This window comes from Nyctibius grandis, chromosome 14 (genome assembly GCF_013368605.1).
Source record: "Nyctibius grandis isolate bNycGra1 chromosome 14, bNycGra1.pri, whole genome shotgun sequence".
Classification (NCBI taxonomy): domain Eukaryota; kingdom Metazoa; phylum Chordata; class Aves; order Nyctibiiformes; family Nyctibiidae; genus Nyctibius; species Nyctibius grandis.
Genome location: NC_090671.1, coordinates 6,894,512 through 6,911,581, shown reverse-complemented (window position 1 = coordinate 6,911,581; position 17,070 = coordinate 6,894,512).

The window sequence follows — 17,070 nt, the reverse complement described above, 5'->3', positions numbered from 1 at the left end:
TGAAGCGCTACAGTCACTGTGATAGGCAGACCAGACAGAAGCGTTGTCAATTGCTTTTCAGCCTATTTAAATACACTGCCATTACCTGCACTTAATGTTGGGTCTTTTACCTTAACAAGGTGACATTAAAGCCTCAATTCTGGAAAGAACATAAATGTGTTTTAAGAAAATTGTTAGTTCCTTGATCAAAATAAAGGGCTATGTTGTGGAGAATAGGTAATACTAGAAAATGATAGCAGATAATGAAAAGCAGGAGGTAAAAAAACCCTTTTATTTCAAAAAGAAATAAAATTGCTAAGAAGAGTTTGTCCAAACACAGATGCAGTAACTTCAGTTTGAAAGCTATGTTAGGAAACAGCTAAGCCATACAATCGGTCAGTTTAAATATGCCATGGTTTGGACTATCTCCATCTTCATATCAAGTTCGGGAGTCACATGGATGAGTTCATCCTACAATCAGGGTCTAGAAGTTCTCTGTACTGTTACACATATCTACTTGAACTGTTAACTTCGTGTTCTGTAAATAGGTCTCTTGAAAAGTAAATGTCATACTATGAAAGGCCCTACGAGTCCTGGAAACAGCATTATCAGGTTCAGGGAAAGGACAAACACTATGTTTTAGGGAAAGGACAAACACTATGTTGCTGCCCTACAGTGCCACTCTTTATTGGGGGTGGGAGGGGGTTCCATTTTTGTGCTAGTTTAAAACTGAAGCTACATCTCCCCAAATCATTATGTATTATTTGCGTGGGGACATTGGAGACATAGGTTTCTTGGTGGCTGCTGTAGGAGTATGGCATTTGCTTTCAGAGTACCGCAGCATGACCCTGAATCTCCCCGTTATCCCAACAAAATGCAGGCATTAAGTATATAAAACAATTTTCCAGCATTATTTAAAAAGACCTCAAGCCTCTGCGCGGGGGCAACGAGAGAGTGAAATAAGACATGTAAGATGTTTTATACAGATATATTTTAACTTCTAAGGCACTGGGGAACCATGGTGATGAATGTGACACAAACTTAAATTGCTTAGATATGAGCTCTGATCCACAGGGAACTATCCTAAGATTCATAAAGAGCATCGGATGCTGATAACTTCTAGTCAGTACCTACCTGGGCTTGATTTAACTGGTGACATACAGCTGAATCCCTTGAGACTGATTTTCATTTAAATGTCGGCCACTGCTTTGACAGCGTAAAGTGACCTCAATGAAAATGAAGATCTCCGTGTAATCTTATGCTGTTGGGAAGTAAAACCAGTCTCTTATCCAAATTGCCGGGCAACTGATGCCAAAACAAATTTAGTTTTCCCCCCCGCTATTTCCTTTTTTCCCCATTCAGCATTCTGACTGACTTTGCAGGAAGCTTATGGTGGCTTATCCACCATGGAGTTAAAGCTAGTAAACAGCTTGCCAAAGGCAGCACAAAAGATTATTTTTTAATTGCAGAACTATACTGTCAGAGACAACCTTGATCTTGCACTGGGAATCACTCTGTCACTGTCAGAATCTGTCACTGTTGTAGGAGATGTCTTGTGTTATCTGTCAGGCTCTTGTTAGATTTGCTGTTCACAAATACAATTTGAAAACACAGTTGCAATTTCAAGTCATTTTTATGCCCCTTAGTTTTGTACAACTAGTTTACAATTATACTCTAAATATTTTAAAAGGGATCCATTTCACAGCAACCTTAAAAGCTTGTTATATAATTCTAGCAATTTTAGTTAATATACTGACATTTTTGTTGCTGTCTATATAAAATTAAGTTGCTTTTATTTTTCAGCTGCAGGAGCAGCAGTATCCAGGCACTGTCCTGCACTTCAGTAATGGAAATTTCCCAGCCTCAAAGCACACTCTGTCTCAGTCAGCTACAATAAACCTCTGAGTGATTTCAATATTGTTGCATGCTTTACTTGTCCTCAGTTATCTGGAACTTGTATCTTTTGAAAACCAGCTTGCTTCATCTTGCCCAAGACTTAAAATTCAGTAAACAAGCTGTGGATGGTAAGGGAACGGAACCACCAGATAAAAAGTTATTTTACAGGACTGACAAAAAAACCCCATATGTGTAGTCAATATTTATACAGAATGTTACAGTGACTTGTGAGGATGCCACTGAAGTCCCAGTATATGACCATTGTTTTCTTGTCCCAAAGCTTTATGCACTGGAAGGCTATTAAGTTTTTACAAAAAGATTTAACTAGTGTATCATATCAGTCTCTTGATCACTGTATTTCTGATACCATTGATTGCTAGGAAAATACAAGAAAATACAAAAAAGGAGATAAGATTATTGCAAAACCTCACAAGTCTAATGATTACAAATACTAAGATATGCAGTCTGTTTCCCACACTTGTTCTCAGTTCAGCTGTAGACAGGACAAGTGATGCCTCCAACAGAGGCAGAAGTCAAAGAATGTAGAAACAGGATTATTAGGGGTTTGTGTTGTCCAGATATTGCAGTAACTCCATTTTTTAATACTTCTCATAGCTAAAAATACATAGAATCATAGAATTGTTTAGGTTGAAAAAGACCTTTAAGATCATCGAGTCCAACCGTTAACCTAACACTGCCAAGCCCACCAATAAACCATGTCCCTCAGCACCACATCTACTCGTCTTTTAAATCCCTCCAGGGATGGTGGCTCCACCACTTCCCTGGGCAGCCTGTTCCACTGCTTGATAACCCTTTCAGGGAAGAAATTTTTCCTGCTATCCAATCTAAACCTGCCCTGGCACAACTTGAGGCTGTTTCCTCTTGTCCTATCGCTTGTTATCTGGGAGAAGAGACCGATACCTCGCTACAGCCTCCTTTCAGGTAGTTGTAGACAGCGATAAGGTCTCCCCTGAGCCTCCTTTTCTCCAGACTAAACAACCTCAGTTCCCTCAGCCGCTCCCCACAAGACACACAAGTCCCTTCATGGGGAACCAGTTTGGGGAATGGTGCCAGACCTTATAAAAAGGGCTTACCAGGACTTGCTTTCACATGACATTGTTGTCAGCTGGGGTGATGTTCATCACAAATAAACACGTAGCTAATGATTTTGTGATGGCACAGGTATACTTCTTAGTTGTCTCCTGTTGTTATATTTAATCTAAATGATGGGCAGTGGCTGAACAGAAACAAATGATAGGGAACAGTAAACTAATGGAATTCTGAGATTTTCACGTAAAAGTCACCAGGGCTCAAAATTCAGCCAACATTGATACACCATCACAAGACAAGTGTGTGGAAGCCTTTATGAGCAAGTTGGAGGAAACAGCACAACTATTCTGGATATAAGGTTCCACATATGAACTGTCATACTTAGCTTTCCTGTTGCTAGTCTTGGCAGATAGCAAGACTTGACTGGAGGCAGGACTGCCTTTCTCCTTTGCTGCCCACATCCTGGCCTTGCTGACACTGAGCGACAGAACAAGCACCACCAGGTTCATGGCTGAGACACTTTAAGCACCTGCAGGGAAATGTGCATCTTTCCTCTCTAAGCTGCACCTGTGCTGTGGGAGGGAAGGAAGGTCATCAGTCTCTTTGCACATTGCTCAATCCACTGACCTGAAAGCCCAAGGAGTCTGTACTGCATTTTTTAATAGGTATTATATAAATTACATACATCTATTTCTACAGTCCAAAACTGATGAATCATCATTCATTTTTAAAACAACCATTTCTTTTGCAATTTTGCATATCTATAGTAGATAAGAGCTGTGCAGACGAGAGAGATTTCCTGAAGGAAGTGGTGTCACAGTATTTTGAAAAAAAGAGCTAAGCTGTTGGAATCTGTGTTGCATTACAGGGGTAATGCAATACCTCTGAGCGCTTCCTGTTTATCATGAGATACAGTTTTCACAACATCATAAAACTTTCAAGCATTTGTTAATAAACACTCCTAGAGAAAAAATAATATCCAAATATACAACCCCCTGTGGCATCTGTCATTATAAACAAAAGAAGGTTTTTATTATAGATATCAGGGGACTATTTGTGTGAGAGCAGCAGATTTTGGGGGCCTCATCCACCTCCTGCTGAAGTACATGTTGCATCTCTCATTAGGTCATTGGACCCCTGGCATATGATTTTTCTTATATGTAAATATCAAGATGTTTGAATGAGCAAATGTAATTTTTACTATCAGCATTTGTCATTTTTGTAAACAATGTGGGTATACAGAGAACAAACATCTGCAGAATTACAGCATGGAGCCTCATATGAAAATGGCAAAAGTAAGATTTGCTTCTAACAACAATAATCTGCAAGTGCTGAGGTACCTAATCAAATATACAAATTGTGCAGATGTTCAGAGCAGCGCTGTCTCACTGTGTGGCCTTTCTCACTTGACAGCTTTGTTGTCTCGATTAATGCTTCTGGATAAATTAACTTAGCCTGAAAACACAGGGCTGGGGAGCAGAAGGGTGCAGATTTTTCAACACCAGCAACCTTGATGGTGCAATTTGCACCCCAGCAGATAAGATCTTTGGCAAGGAAATGCAAATTATTGAGACTGATTCAGGATGTTCTTGTGATCATGGCTAGGACTTGGTCTGCAGCTGACAGGCACACAGAGGGGGGGTCGGGGAGGAAATTCAAGGTTTCTGTCAGTTTTATAGGGAATAACCCTGCTGCACGGAAATTCAAGATGGGTAGCGACTGCATACAATTCTTACTTCTTTAAATGGCTACATTTTAAACCCTGCCACACAGACTGTTATCAGTTAGACCAGGGGAAAGACTGAACTTCAGAAAGATGTTCCCTCTGCCGCCAGCACTAGATCTAGCTAAATTGAATTAATTATTAAGACATTTGTAGCTTTTTGGGTTTTGAAAGTTTTAACAAAGGGAAAATTACCTGGCTCACTTGTCTTTGTCTTACCTGACATATGGTGGTTATTAGTCCAGATATGCAGAGCCTAATGATAAGAGATGCCTTTTATAACTGCAATACATCCATTGTAATCAAGCACTACATTTATCTTACAGCATTACTGAGTCTCTGGGTTTTGTACAAGTGACACAAAATTGTTGTGAGGATCTGTCAGCGTCCTGCTTCTCAACTAACTGTTCAATATGATGTCTCATTTCCCACCAATATTAACAGAGCCAAACCGAATCTCTGGCCTGGAAATCCTGAGAGAAACACCAACGAAAAGTATTTTTGACTATCACAATAAAGGTTGCCTAAAAATAAAAAAAACAAGAGAGAGAACACCGCTATTTTTGAAGGATATGGCAAAATATCTGGATGATGATGCTCTGCATCCAGTTTTACAGGTGCCATTAATGGCAGTAGGGTGAGATTAAATGATTATGCTCTGCCAAACAGCAAGCGTGGGAGAGCAGACAGCAGATGCCCAGCCACTTAGGCCTATGCCTTGTGTACCAGACCATGGCATGGAAATGTGTGTGGATATTTAATTGTTATTCAACTACAAGCTGCCTGGATTTATGAGTCTGGGAAGTGCATATGCTGCAGTGAGAAATGAGTGTTTATTAGCACAGTAGCTGTGCTGGCCTTTCCCGCAGAGAGGCAAAGTACTCCCGTCTATAGAAAATGGATTAAAAGGGGACAGCGTACCACTCTCACGTCCCATTTACCTTTGTGAAGTGCAGCTGGATAAATGCCAATGTACGGATACATTTTCATCATGAACTCTGAACAGCTTTTACTGCTGCTTGTCACTGATAATAAAAATGCAGCAGCTGTCCTCTTATCAAATCCCAGTTTGGAGAAATGTGTACCTATATAAGGGACATAAACACGACTCCTCCTTCAGGGATAGCAACATGGATACACGAGAATAAACCCTTTAAGAGCTAGATTAGGAAGATGCGACCATTGCCCTGCATTCAAGCATTTTCCAGTGCTTGTTGCAGCAACCTTCTGTGGTCGCTCTGAACATGTCCTGTTTCCTCCTTGGTTCCTCTTCCACTACTCTTACTCATGACAACATCTTCCTGGGCTCCTGCAGTCCCGTTCATTCCCTTCTCTGCTGCGTGGATCGCCTCCCTTCACCCATCCAGTCAGCCTCCCTGATCAGGCTGTGTTCACCTCGTGTGCTTTTGAGGGAAGCATCACCTAGGAGGTGAAGTGGGAGGTCAGGCGTAGGATAGCAGCTAGGCATCCCCCAGCACACCCCAAATCTGCAGCAAAAGTCTGATGTCTGTACTTCTCCCACTCATTGCTGTTCCAGTCTTCATCCTCACACTGTCCAACTCTCCTCTTTCATGGGCTGGTATATTTTTTGCTGAATTCATTTTCTTACAGTTTATTGAGCTGCAGGAGCTTATCAAAGGGCCTGACAAGCACTGACCTGTACAAAGAAAGCAGCAGGGCTGGGAGCAGAAGTGTCCTTTTTGATACCAGCCATCCATTAGATTTGGCTCAGCTGCCATGTGATATCACTCCCTAAGTCTAGTTTCATCTGTGAAACAGGGAGATTTGACTACACAAGTGAGAAGCCTTCAGACACTTCTTTTGCCTTTGCCAACCTTTGCTGCACTTTTCTCTCTTCTGGAAAAATGCAGGAAAAAATAATCATGAGGGCAGTTTTATAGTGACTTCCTTACCACCTCCTTTCTGCTCATCCTCTTCCTCTCCTGTTTCTGCCATTTACCCCTCCCAAAATCTTTCTGCTGTAGTTCTCCATGCTCCTGGTGACCTTGTCCTACCATCTCACAAGCAGCTGTTGACCTCTAGCAACGCACTCCTGGTCCAGGATCTTTTTCCTTGCAAACACCCTGCCCAAGCAAGACAGACAAACACAGGCCTCCTTTCTCAGGACAAGCATTAAAAAAAAAAAAAGTATTACACAATCCACAAGACATGCGCATTACTCACCAAAACAACCATGGGTATCCTATTTCTGCAGCCCTGCCTCTCAGTCCTTGTTTCTTTCCAGTACCGTACCAACCTACTGAAGCCAGGACCCAATAACAACTGTGTACCTATAAATCTAAAGCCTTCAATGGAGGGGAATTTTTTGTGCAGCTGTAGTAATGCTCAGAGGCAGTCCTACTGTGAAGGACAGGAGTATCTTGCTGTGTTTGCTTTGTGCTGTGGTCTGATCATTTATACTGTTGAATTAATACAAATAACAAGATAGAAGCTTTCCAAATGGAATCCATTGCTGTCATTCATTGCTCTGTTCTTATTCCACATACATTAGGAAATGCGCATTATCTGATAAATCAAGATATCAGAAACAAATAAATGCTTTTATATTGTAAGGAAAAAAAAAAACCTTTCTAGAAATACTGTAGAAACATTCACATCCTCTATTTCTGCCTTTTATAAAAGGCAGGCTGTGTCTTATTATCATCAAGGAAAAAAGTAAACAAACGTAATTTAATCAGTTCTGTCTTTCGTTGATTTGCATCAGCAAGAATAAAAGACAAAGGCAGAACAGAAAACAGCAGCTTTGTGCTAAAAGTTTGAATGCACAAAATACTTCTTTCTCCAGCTGTCTAACATTAAAAAACGCTATGTATACCAGTAATAATAAAAGTGTCAAATGATTGACCACAATGGGCATCACAATGCTTCAGTAAAAGCTCTAAAGCAGAGCAGGAAAGCTTCCAGCCATTTGTTAAACAGAACTAAAAGCTCAAAAAGTGTCAGAAGATGCTTTCATCTAGTCTGGTCAGTCAGATAAATATCTCCTTGCTTATTTCAGCCCAGTCCTGGAGCGCCCACCAATTCAGCAGCAACAGCTGTATGTGCCATTTGCTTTCCTAAGATTGGGGCATCTCTCAGAGGAACAGAAAAGGTTCATGTCCTTTCCAGTGATCAGGCCTTCATTCCATGTGGTGCAGGGATATAATCAGTGATTTTGTATTTACATACGTAATTATGTATTATTTGGAGAACCTAACCTATTTGTTCAGCTGACAGGCAATGTTGTGATAAGGAATTTCAGCAGACAGGATATTTATAGACCCTTTATCTCTACGTACAATCAGAAATAAAATGTCAAACAATACCCCAAATGAAGCGTTGTTTCAGTTCAACTTTTCTCCATTGTTGCTTTTCCCTTTTTTCCTCCCGCTGTCTGGTTACTGCCTAAAACTTGGCAGTGAGGAAAAAAAAGGGAATGTGACTCACACTGACAGCTTCATTTGCTGTAAGAGACCTCAGTAATTGCTCTAACCCACTTACAGGAAAGCTCCCCCTCCTCTTTCTCTCTTCCTCCACCCTCAGATAGACAGAGGCCATATTTGTAACAGGAGCAGCCCGGCTGATCTCAGAGGTCATGCTATCACTTCTGAAGTAAGGAGGCCTCTTTCTTTTCACTTTTCTTCTTCTGGATTCAAGTTAACCCCTCACAAGAACTTAAAAGCAGCTTCAGTTTAAGGGGCAGCTTCCTGCCACGGATTTCTCATGAACCTAATAACCAGGGTTTCCAGAGGACTCACGGCTCAAGTGCGGCAGGGTTGAAGTGGCTGCTCCCACGACACCCACCAGCTTGGCAGCCAGCGCCGCAGCTCCAGGATAAAGCGACTGAGCAAACAATTGTCGCCTTTTCCTCTTCTTATGGGATGGGGGGCAGGGGACGGTAAATAGGAACAGGAGAAGAATCAGCACAGACGCCTATGCAGCGCTCTACCGAAATATATTTTCATTTTTAATTACATAATCAACATAATGAGAGTGGCATTCATAGTGAGGGGGTGGAACAGATGGCAAAGACTTAGTTTTCAGCAAGACAATTAATTAACAACAACTCTAGTCTCTGGTAGAAAAGGGGGTTTGTTCTGCCCTAGCAAGGTTAAGGTGGGTGCTTACTACACAGGAGAAAACTCAGTTTCCAAACATAGAATTGTGATCTTTATATTTTTTTTTCCCCTACATCCGTGTTGAAATTTCCAGGATACTCTCTAAACCACAGCAACATCCTACATGCAAAGCCCTATTAAAAACCTACACAAGTTTGAGTCCTAGCAGTAGCTTGGTATTCTCCTTGCAAACACTTTCGAATGCTCGGTGGGAATATAAATACAAAGAGAAAAGGGAAGAAGAGTTAATATGATTAAGTGAGAGAGCTTTATGCAACTTAAACTGGAGGTGAGGCTTGTGTAATATACAGCAGCTTCACAGAGATATGGTTAAAGTTAAAGCTTTCTTAGATGCTCTACATGAAATTCTCTCTCTCCTCTGTTCCACGCACTCGGACTTAACATCTTCAGCACACTGATGCAGCTGGGTTGGAAAGAGCTATCCCAATGGGGACTGAAGCAGAAAGGAGCTATGAAAGATATTTATTAAAACCACAGGCAGAGAATACATCACCCAGACACAATGAATAGGGAAACAGCACATGCAGCCGAAAAGTCTAGCCTGTATTTTTCGTCTGATAAGCTGGCTGGACAGCCAGGCACACTGAACAGCCCACAACCCCCCAGCTCTTCCCCCCTGTGCTGCCAGGTGACGTGAGATTGCTTTTTCCTGCTTTGCATTCACCATCCTCTGCATTCACCCAAGTCCTGCAGAGGCCTGTGGGCCACATTCCTCTGGGGATTACATCCATCCCCAGCTGGAGAGAGGGAAGAGATGCAGGCCAAAAGGGATGGGCAAGCAGTGGGGAGGGAGAGGAAGGAGCCACGCTGTAGAGAACATCGAGATGAACATAAGCAGGAGTTGAGGACAGTACTGCATGAAAAGGAGAGGGGAAGCAGTCATATGCTGTAACAATATTATATAACATTGGGCAACAGGGCATCTAGATTCATCCGCTGTGGAGCTTGGAAATGAACCCATTATTCCCACGTCTCAACACTCATCCCTGTACTGCCAGCAAATATCTACCAGCTGACAAGAAACGTCTCTGCCCATTCTAGCAACATGCACAACTAGAAAGGATGCTTTTCCATTACTCCCACTTACTCCGTGCAGGCAGTAGATGGTTGTGGGTCTGTGCTGTAAGCTGAAAATCATGCCCCTACCCATTACCCAGGGGGACTGAATGATATGATAGCAGATGATTTTTTATTTTCCTTAGATGTGTATGTTAAAATCATAGTTGGGATGAGTTAAAAATTACATTACAAGAATATTGCAGTTATGAAGTCCAAGACTAAAAAATTAGTATGTGCTTGAACTAAGAATGTCTGTTCCACCTTTCAGCAGCTACTTGAATTCAAAATATCAGGTCAGGCTCCCATGCCATATTGCTCTCAGCCATAAGAAAGTACATCCTGACATCATTGTACTGAGCATAACTAACCTGCAGAATTGCACACAACTTGGGCCTCCATCAGTTCATCCAGAAATGGGCCACGGAGAGGAACTCAGTAACTTGCATACATCAGATGGCAGAGATTCTTTGCAGGATGATTTTTAGGAGAAGTGCCAGATACCAGCAAAGCTGTGCTTAGGAGGTGCAAAGTAGAGGAAAGAAAAGAACGCAAAAAAAATTATATTCTGCTTAGCCTGTCCTCCTTTTGCAGGGGTTAAGAGGGAGATGTGAGAATCAACAGAACTGCATTTGTACTTAAAGCTACTTTATTGGGAGGAGAGAATGGCAACTAAAAACCCTTTGCAGATACTACCTTTAAAAAAATAAAATCAACACAAGAAGTTAACTCTTCAAGCAAAAACAAAACGAAAAACAACCAACAGATGCGCAGACAAGCACTGACTTCAGTGGAGCTGCAAGGACGAATTTGGCTTGAATTCTGTGAAGTACTTTCAAAGCAGGAGCACACTGCATACAAATGAGTGTTAAATAATTCGCATCATTAAGTAGAGCTCTGAACAGCTCATCTGGACTTTGAAAAAGCTAAAGCAAATGTACATTGTTTGAATACCGTTAGGGACAGTCATTAACTAGCATTAAGACATCTACAGTATGGACACTTAGTGCTGTAGCAAGAGACCCATCCTCCTTTCCAGGTTATTTTCCTTATTGATTTGTGGAATTTCTTATACACAAGCTTTAGAGTACCACAGAGCTCAGCAATTCATGTAGGAATACCCGTTAAAGAACTATACAATTACTTCTTTTTTATATCACATCTTTTAATTTTGGTTTTTAGAAACGTAGTCTTTGTTTGAGGTAGATACCGTAGACAATTTAAATACCAATGGATATCAAGGAAACAAAGACACAAATAGGTAAATGGATTTATCCAGGATGACCCAGAAGGACGCAGTGTAACAGAAATAGACTAACAGGTCTGGATGCCCAGTTTCCTGGTTTAACCCTTTCACTCAGCTCTAAGCACAGCTGCTGTAGGCCTAGGATAAACTATGGCCTCATACTGTATCTCAAATGCTTGAAAACATGTTTCAGAAGTAGCAAGAACAGTACAGAACAGGTCGGGAGAAGAAAGCAAGTTGTGCAAAGAACCAAAGGTACAATATAGATTAATATGGTTGAAGGTATTCAACTGCCAGAGCTGCAGGAGTTGAGGAGTGATGGAATACTGCGAGCTAAATATGTGCAGCAAAGTGCATAGCGGGAGGCAGGGGCAGGCAACAGCCTACAGGCAGTTGAAGGGGAGCTGGAAGGAATCTCTAATGAAGGCAGAAATCGTTCTGGGTGACTCAGAATATTGCTATTCACAAAGAGAATTGAGAACAGGCAAAAATAAATAAAGCTGAAAGCAAAACCCAAAGGCCAAATCCCTCTCAATAGCCAGAACACTGATATCATCTGAGCAACCAAACAACAGGTCCTTGTGAAAACCTCTCTCTGGCTACTTCCTGCACACCAGCCGCTCTCCACGCCGCGATGGCTGCAGGCAGCTCCCACTGCCCAAGCCAGAGAGCTTTGCAGGCTGCTGTTGTACTGACACCGTTTTTCTTGCAAAACACAGCCCTGGTGGTCTCCCCTCCACACCCCCAACTCTTGGCTTCCCCGTGACATCTCAACTAGCGCATTGTGTAACTTCACAAACTTCCCTTGAGCCCTGAGCAGCTCGGCTCAGCTTTCATTAGCTGCCAGCTTTTGTACATGTCACAGGCACACACGTCGGTCACTGACAGATTCAGAGTTGCAGTAGTTTTATTTATGAGTGGATTTATGCTAGCCAACTTCCAGATCCTGCTGCCATCAGCCCAAAATGTATGCAGGCAGCATTTACCTAAAAACCCAAGTTCTACAAGTTTTACAGTAAAGACTGAAAACCAGATTAGTTTCAATTTTTATGCAAGTGTGATGGCCTTTTGCCTTTCTCTTTTGATTTTTCATTGAAGAGTAGTCAAGGAAGTTACAGTTATATATATTGGAACTGAGATCAGTAAGACTGAAGAACAGGAAAGACTTCCTGACAGTGAGATCTATTAGTCAATGGAGTAGTCTCCCAAAGGAGGCAATGGGAGCACAAGAAGTGCTTTAGCAGAGCCAGTATTAAGTGCTCCAAGGGATGCAGCCAACTCCTAAAGGACTGCCATGAGACACAGCGCCTTCAGCAACGCAGGAGCCTGCCATTAGCCTGCTAATGCACATCCTGGCTTGGCCGACTGCTATTTGGGAATAGCTCATTGACTTAAAATTTCATTAACAAGAAAATATTAGAAGACAATTTTCTAATGGTAGGGGAAGGCTTTTGCAACATATCTTCCCATTACAAAAGGTGATTATTAGTAAGTGGAAGAAACGAACAGTTTTCATTAGTATTTGTATTAGGATTTATTCATTAACCTTTCTTTAAACTACTTCAAAGTAAAAAATACTAAATTGCTTGGATCCCCTCTCTGTCTCTTTTACCCTGCAGAAAACAGCCACTTTCCAATCTCTTGCTAGCATTGCCAAGTAAATAAAAAAGTAAAAGCCACGAGTTACAAAGGGGCTTGAGACTGAGAATACAGATCCATAATTTCTTTACCTTAGAAAGCAGACAAAACCAAGACACAAATTGAGATGCTAAAATTAAGGCAAAAGCAGCCTTATAAACATTTCCAGGAGGAAGAACATAATGGGGGGGGGGGGGGGGGGGGGAGGGGGGGGAATAAACTTTTTTCAAAGGTTTTAAAGTCAGTCCAAAACCAAGCACTTGAAATGCTTTCCTTCTGGTTGGTATACACTGCACTGTGTAGCAGGAACATTGTTTCAATGGTTCAGCTGGTAACTTCCAAACACACTGTGTTTAGACTTTAATTGTAACCTTGGTACCGAATGTCTAGGGTTTGATGTTTACTTTAGTGTCCTCATCAATCACCAGCACAGGCAATCAGCTTTAGATCTGTAGTAAGAGGAAAGTCTGCCCATGTATGATTTGATATTTCTAACGTTTTGAAGAGATGAAAATCCATTGAAGGGTGGGACAGAGAGAGGGAGAGAATTACTTTCTGTTTTTGAAAGCAGACTCACCGATACAACAACAAAGCCTGCCTACACTGTTGAATTTGACCTTTGTCTCACCTGCAACGTTCTGTTTCTTCAGAAAGATATGAGACTTCAGGTGACTGATTTGATAGAAAGGGGGAATTGGCAGAGCCATTTCAGCATCTAATTCATTCTCCCTTCTCGAGTCCCTCAATAGAGGGGTTCAACAGGAGCAGTGATAAAGCAGCTGTGCTCCGGGGACCCGTCTTCTGAGAGCCAACACTAAGGACACGGTACCTTTAAAGATCAATGACATTTGGCCAGTTAAGTCTGTCAGGGAAAGCTCTTGACACGCATCCACGCTTCACCCCATGCCGGTCATTCCAGCTGCTGGAACAGTTGTGTGGAATTAGCTGCATCAACACAAAGCAATTGGGTGAAATATCTGATGTCAGTGGCCCAACTCGCGTTACCTGCGCCTGTCTGTAAACCAACAATTAGATCCATCGTTAGCAGCTTGACTTAATTATAGCTTAGAACTTCTTCAAGCATAGACTTTGCAAAAGATTTTAAATTACTGTAATTAATTATACAGAAAGCCTGAAGTGTCTTCCATTGTTAAAAAATTTTTTCCTTTCCCAACACTGACACCAGAACTTGGGTTTCATAAAGGAACTGGGCTGTAGAATAAAAGAGAGGTATCTCTTATAGCCTGATAAACATACAAAGAAATATCTTTTATATCTTATATAAAGAGAAACAAGGCTTCAGATTTTTTTAATCTTGACTAAGAGATGCAAAAAGGAATATTATTCTAACCTATACTTGTTTAGTCCCACTCTTTACATGAACGACTTCTTTCCTGCCTCCCATTTAAAAGGCTTTTTGCACTCTCCCCACATTACTGCTGTTGGCCATTATCAGAGATCTGGTATTGGACAGCTGTACCCCAGCCTGAACCAGCTACGTGAATTTTAATCAGTAAAAAGCAAAACACAGAATTAGTGCCAGAAATGCTGCAGCTTCTTAAAAGGTACAGGGAAGGAAGGAAGGTAGTATGATGCAAAAAAACTTTTCCCACTCAGCTTTCCAGTGCCTACCTGCAAGATGAAAACATTATGGGAATGACACAGCACGCAGAGGGCTCTTTGAACCATCTGAACATCACGCATCTTTTCTTCTTGCTTTTTGCTTTGCTTTGGCCGAAGGCAGGAGGGGGCCCTCTAGGGGCACAAACGCAGGGCCCTGAAGGAGCATCCAGACACCTGCAGAACAATTTCCCCTTTATATACCGACACCCTCCTGCCCTACCTGGAGATAGGAGCACTTTCCTGTCCTGGGCAAGGGCTCAAAAGCCAAAGGTCTACGCAGAAAAATCAGGCTGGGTAGAAGGAGGTCACAGGCTCTTCCCCTGGAAGCGCTTACTCTACAGCCTAGAATATGATGTGGGAAGTAAGTCTCTCATCTGTCATTTGTGCAATCTTTTTCAGGGAAAACAGAACATCACCAAACTGCAGACTGAGGTACTGTAGACAGTCTGGCCCACCACAACATAGATAGAATTTTTTCTTTTACGCTATGCAAAAGACTTGGTTTTGCCTTACTATATGCCTCAAGCATGCAATGAACTCTTGTATAAAATGAGCAGGTTTATGTTTGTCAAGGCATGTTCAAAATATTTCTTTCCAAGAGCTACTTCTATTTGAAAGGTAGATAACAGCTGCACATTTAAACATTTAAATATTTTCTCATTCTAATGAGAAAGATTCTTTCCAAACAGTTCAACAGGAGAATGTGGCAAACCCAAACTTCAAACATTTTAACTCCAGTAAAAAAAACAAAAAACAACAACAAAAAAAAAACCATAAAACCAAAATGCAAGTATTAAAAAGCATCTAACAAGATATGAAGAATTAGTTGTAGTGCAACAGGTAACAGATTGTGTTAGATATCCAAAATGGAAGTGTTCAAGAACAGCTTAACGCTTTGAAGAAACAAGGTTTTTTTTATACAAGGGATGTTGACTGTAAGACAGCTGCGCAGTTACATCTGCAATACTGCACGTCAGTTTGGTGAAACAGGTAAATACCCATTACAGTCTCTACACATAATTTACAAGCAACTTTATGCATGACATATTCAAGGTTATGCTTGATTTCTTTAACAAAAAAAAAAAATTAGTGAGAGTAACATGAAAGCCTGTAATCTACAGTAGTGCTACTTGAATAGCAAACTTGATCTACATGCAGAAAATGTTTTGTCTGGCCCTCACCAAAGAGCAGAGACTTGTGAAGTCTGCATTACTAGAGGACAGCCCATATATCTTGAAGTTCTCCTAGTCTCCGAAGAAGCACTTCTGCTCACTTCATTACCCCTGTGTAGAGGACAGGCATTTCCAGACTGATCTGGTAGTTCTTAAGAATTAATTTCTGCACAGCAACCCCCAGTAAAGTTTCCTAGAGAACCTGGATGAAACCAGCAAATACTAGTCAAGGTAAACTGAGCACCTCTACAAGAACTAAACAGCCCTCATTTGCGTTGTAAAGTCACTAATTCAGGCTGAAACAGAAACATCTGCCTCATCACCACTGTTATTTCATTACTTTCTATAGTCTAGGAAATGAGTAGCTACAGATTTTACAGCACATTGTCCGCAAAGAAACGTACATCATATGGGGGTGGTTAAACAGGACATGAAGATTTGTTATTCCTTGCTCAAACAACTGAGGTGGATAATGCTTGTGTCATGAACCCCATCAATGGCATCTAAGTTTAGCTTCATGTAGCTTTAAATCAAAGTTTTACATTCATTTCCATGGGCTTATTGATTGCTTCTTGCTCAAACCCACCAGCAACAGAGACTGCAGATGACTGATATCACAGAGCAGAAGGTTTGCTATGAGCCCCATGTTGAACACATGGTCTATTGGAGATCTGCTAGATGAAAAGGAAAACATTCATGAGTAAGACAGCACAGCCAACAAGAATCAGCAACATCTGGATTTCACCTCCTACTAATCAAAAGGAGACAGTAAAGCCAATGTTGGGCACCAGCAAGGAGAAACAATAGTGATGTCCAGTCCTGTTCTTAACTGCAGCTGGAATGGGCTCAGATCTATAGGAAGACGGCACCCTTTGTTAGGAAGTACCAAAGATGCCTACAAGACAGTGGAGTGATTTTGTTCAGCTCTGTGTTGTTATGAGCAAAGAGTAGCTGTAGTTGCCCTTGGATTGTGGAGTTACCTGGATGATGGATTCCCATAGTTGCTTTACACAATCATGAAAGAACAGCAGCAGTTAGCTGTTGCTTATGCTCCCTGGTGAGCTAAGTGAATCACAGGCTAGGAAACTGCTGCTAAACTTAGTCAAGCAAATCCCCAACCTACACTTTTCTGAGAATTTGCTACTTTTCTAGAGATTATTACAAGTGACTTTTCACCCCTGGAATTCTTACTGATAAAAGAAAAAAAAATCCAAACAAATGAAACATTCAGAACCATGAAATGGAAGATATTTTCAAGAGATTTGAGGTTTGATCTGAAGTAGGTTCAAGTACGCCCACAGCATCTTGAGCAGAATCTACCTGGTGATTGATTGTGGTTATCCTTATTTTTGTATTCCAAGAAATACCTTATCTACTTCTCTCTGATGCAGCATCCTAGGCTCTTACTAGATTTTTTTTTCTTCACTAGGATAAATAAAATAGCGTTTAGACAAACTGCCTAAAAGACTGCATCTCTCAGATCCCCAAAACTGTTAAAGCTTGCTTTTTGTTGAGTCTCTTATCTCTGTCCAGCTCTCCTTACGTCTT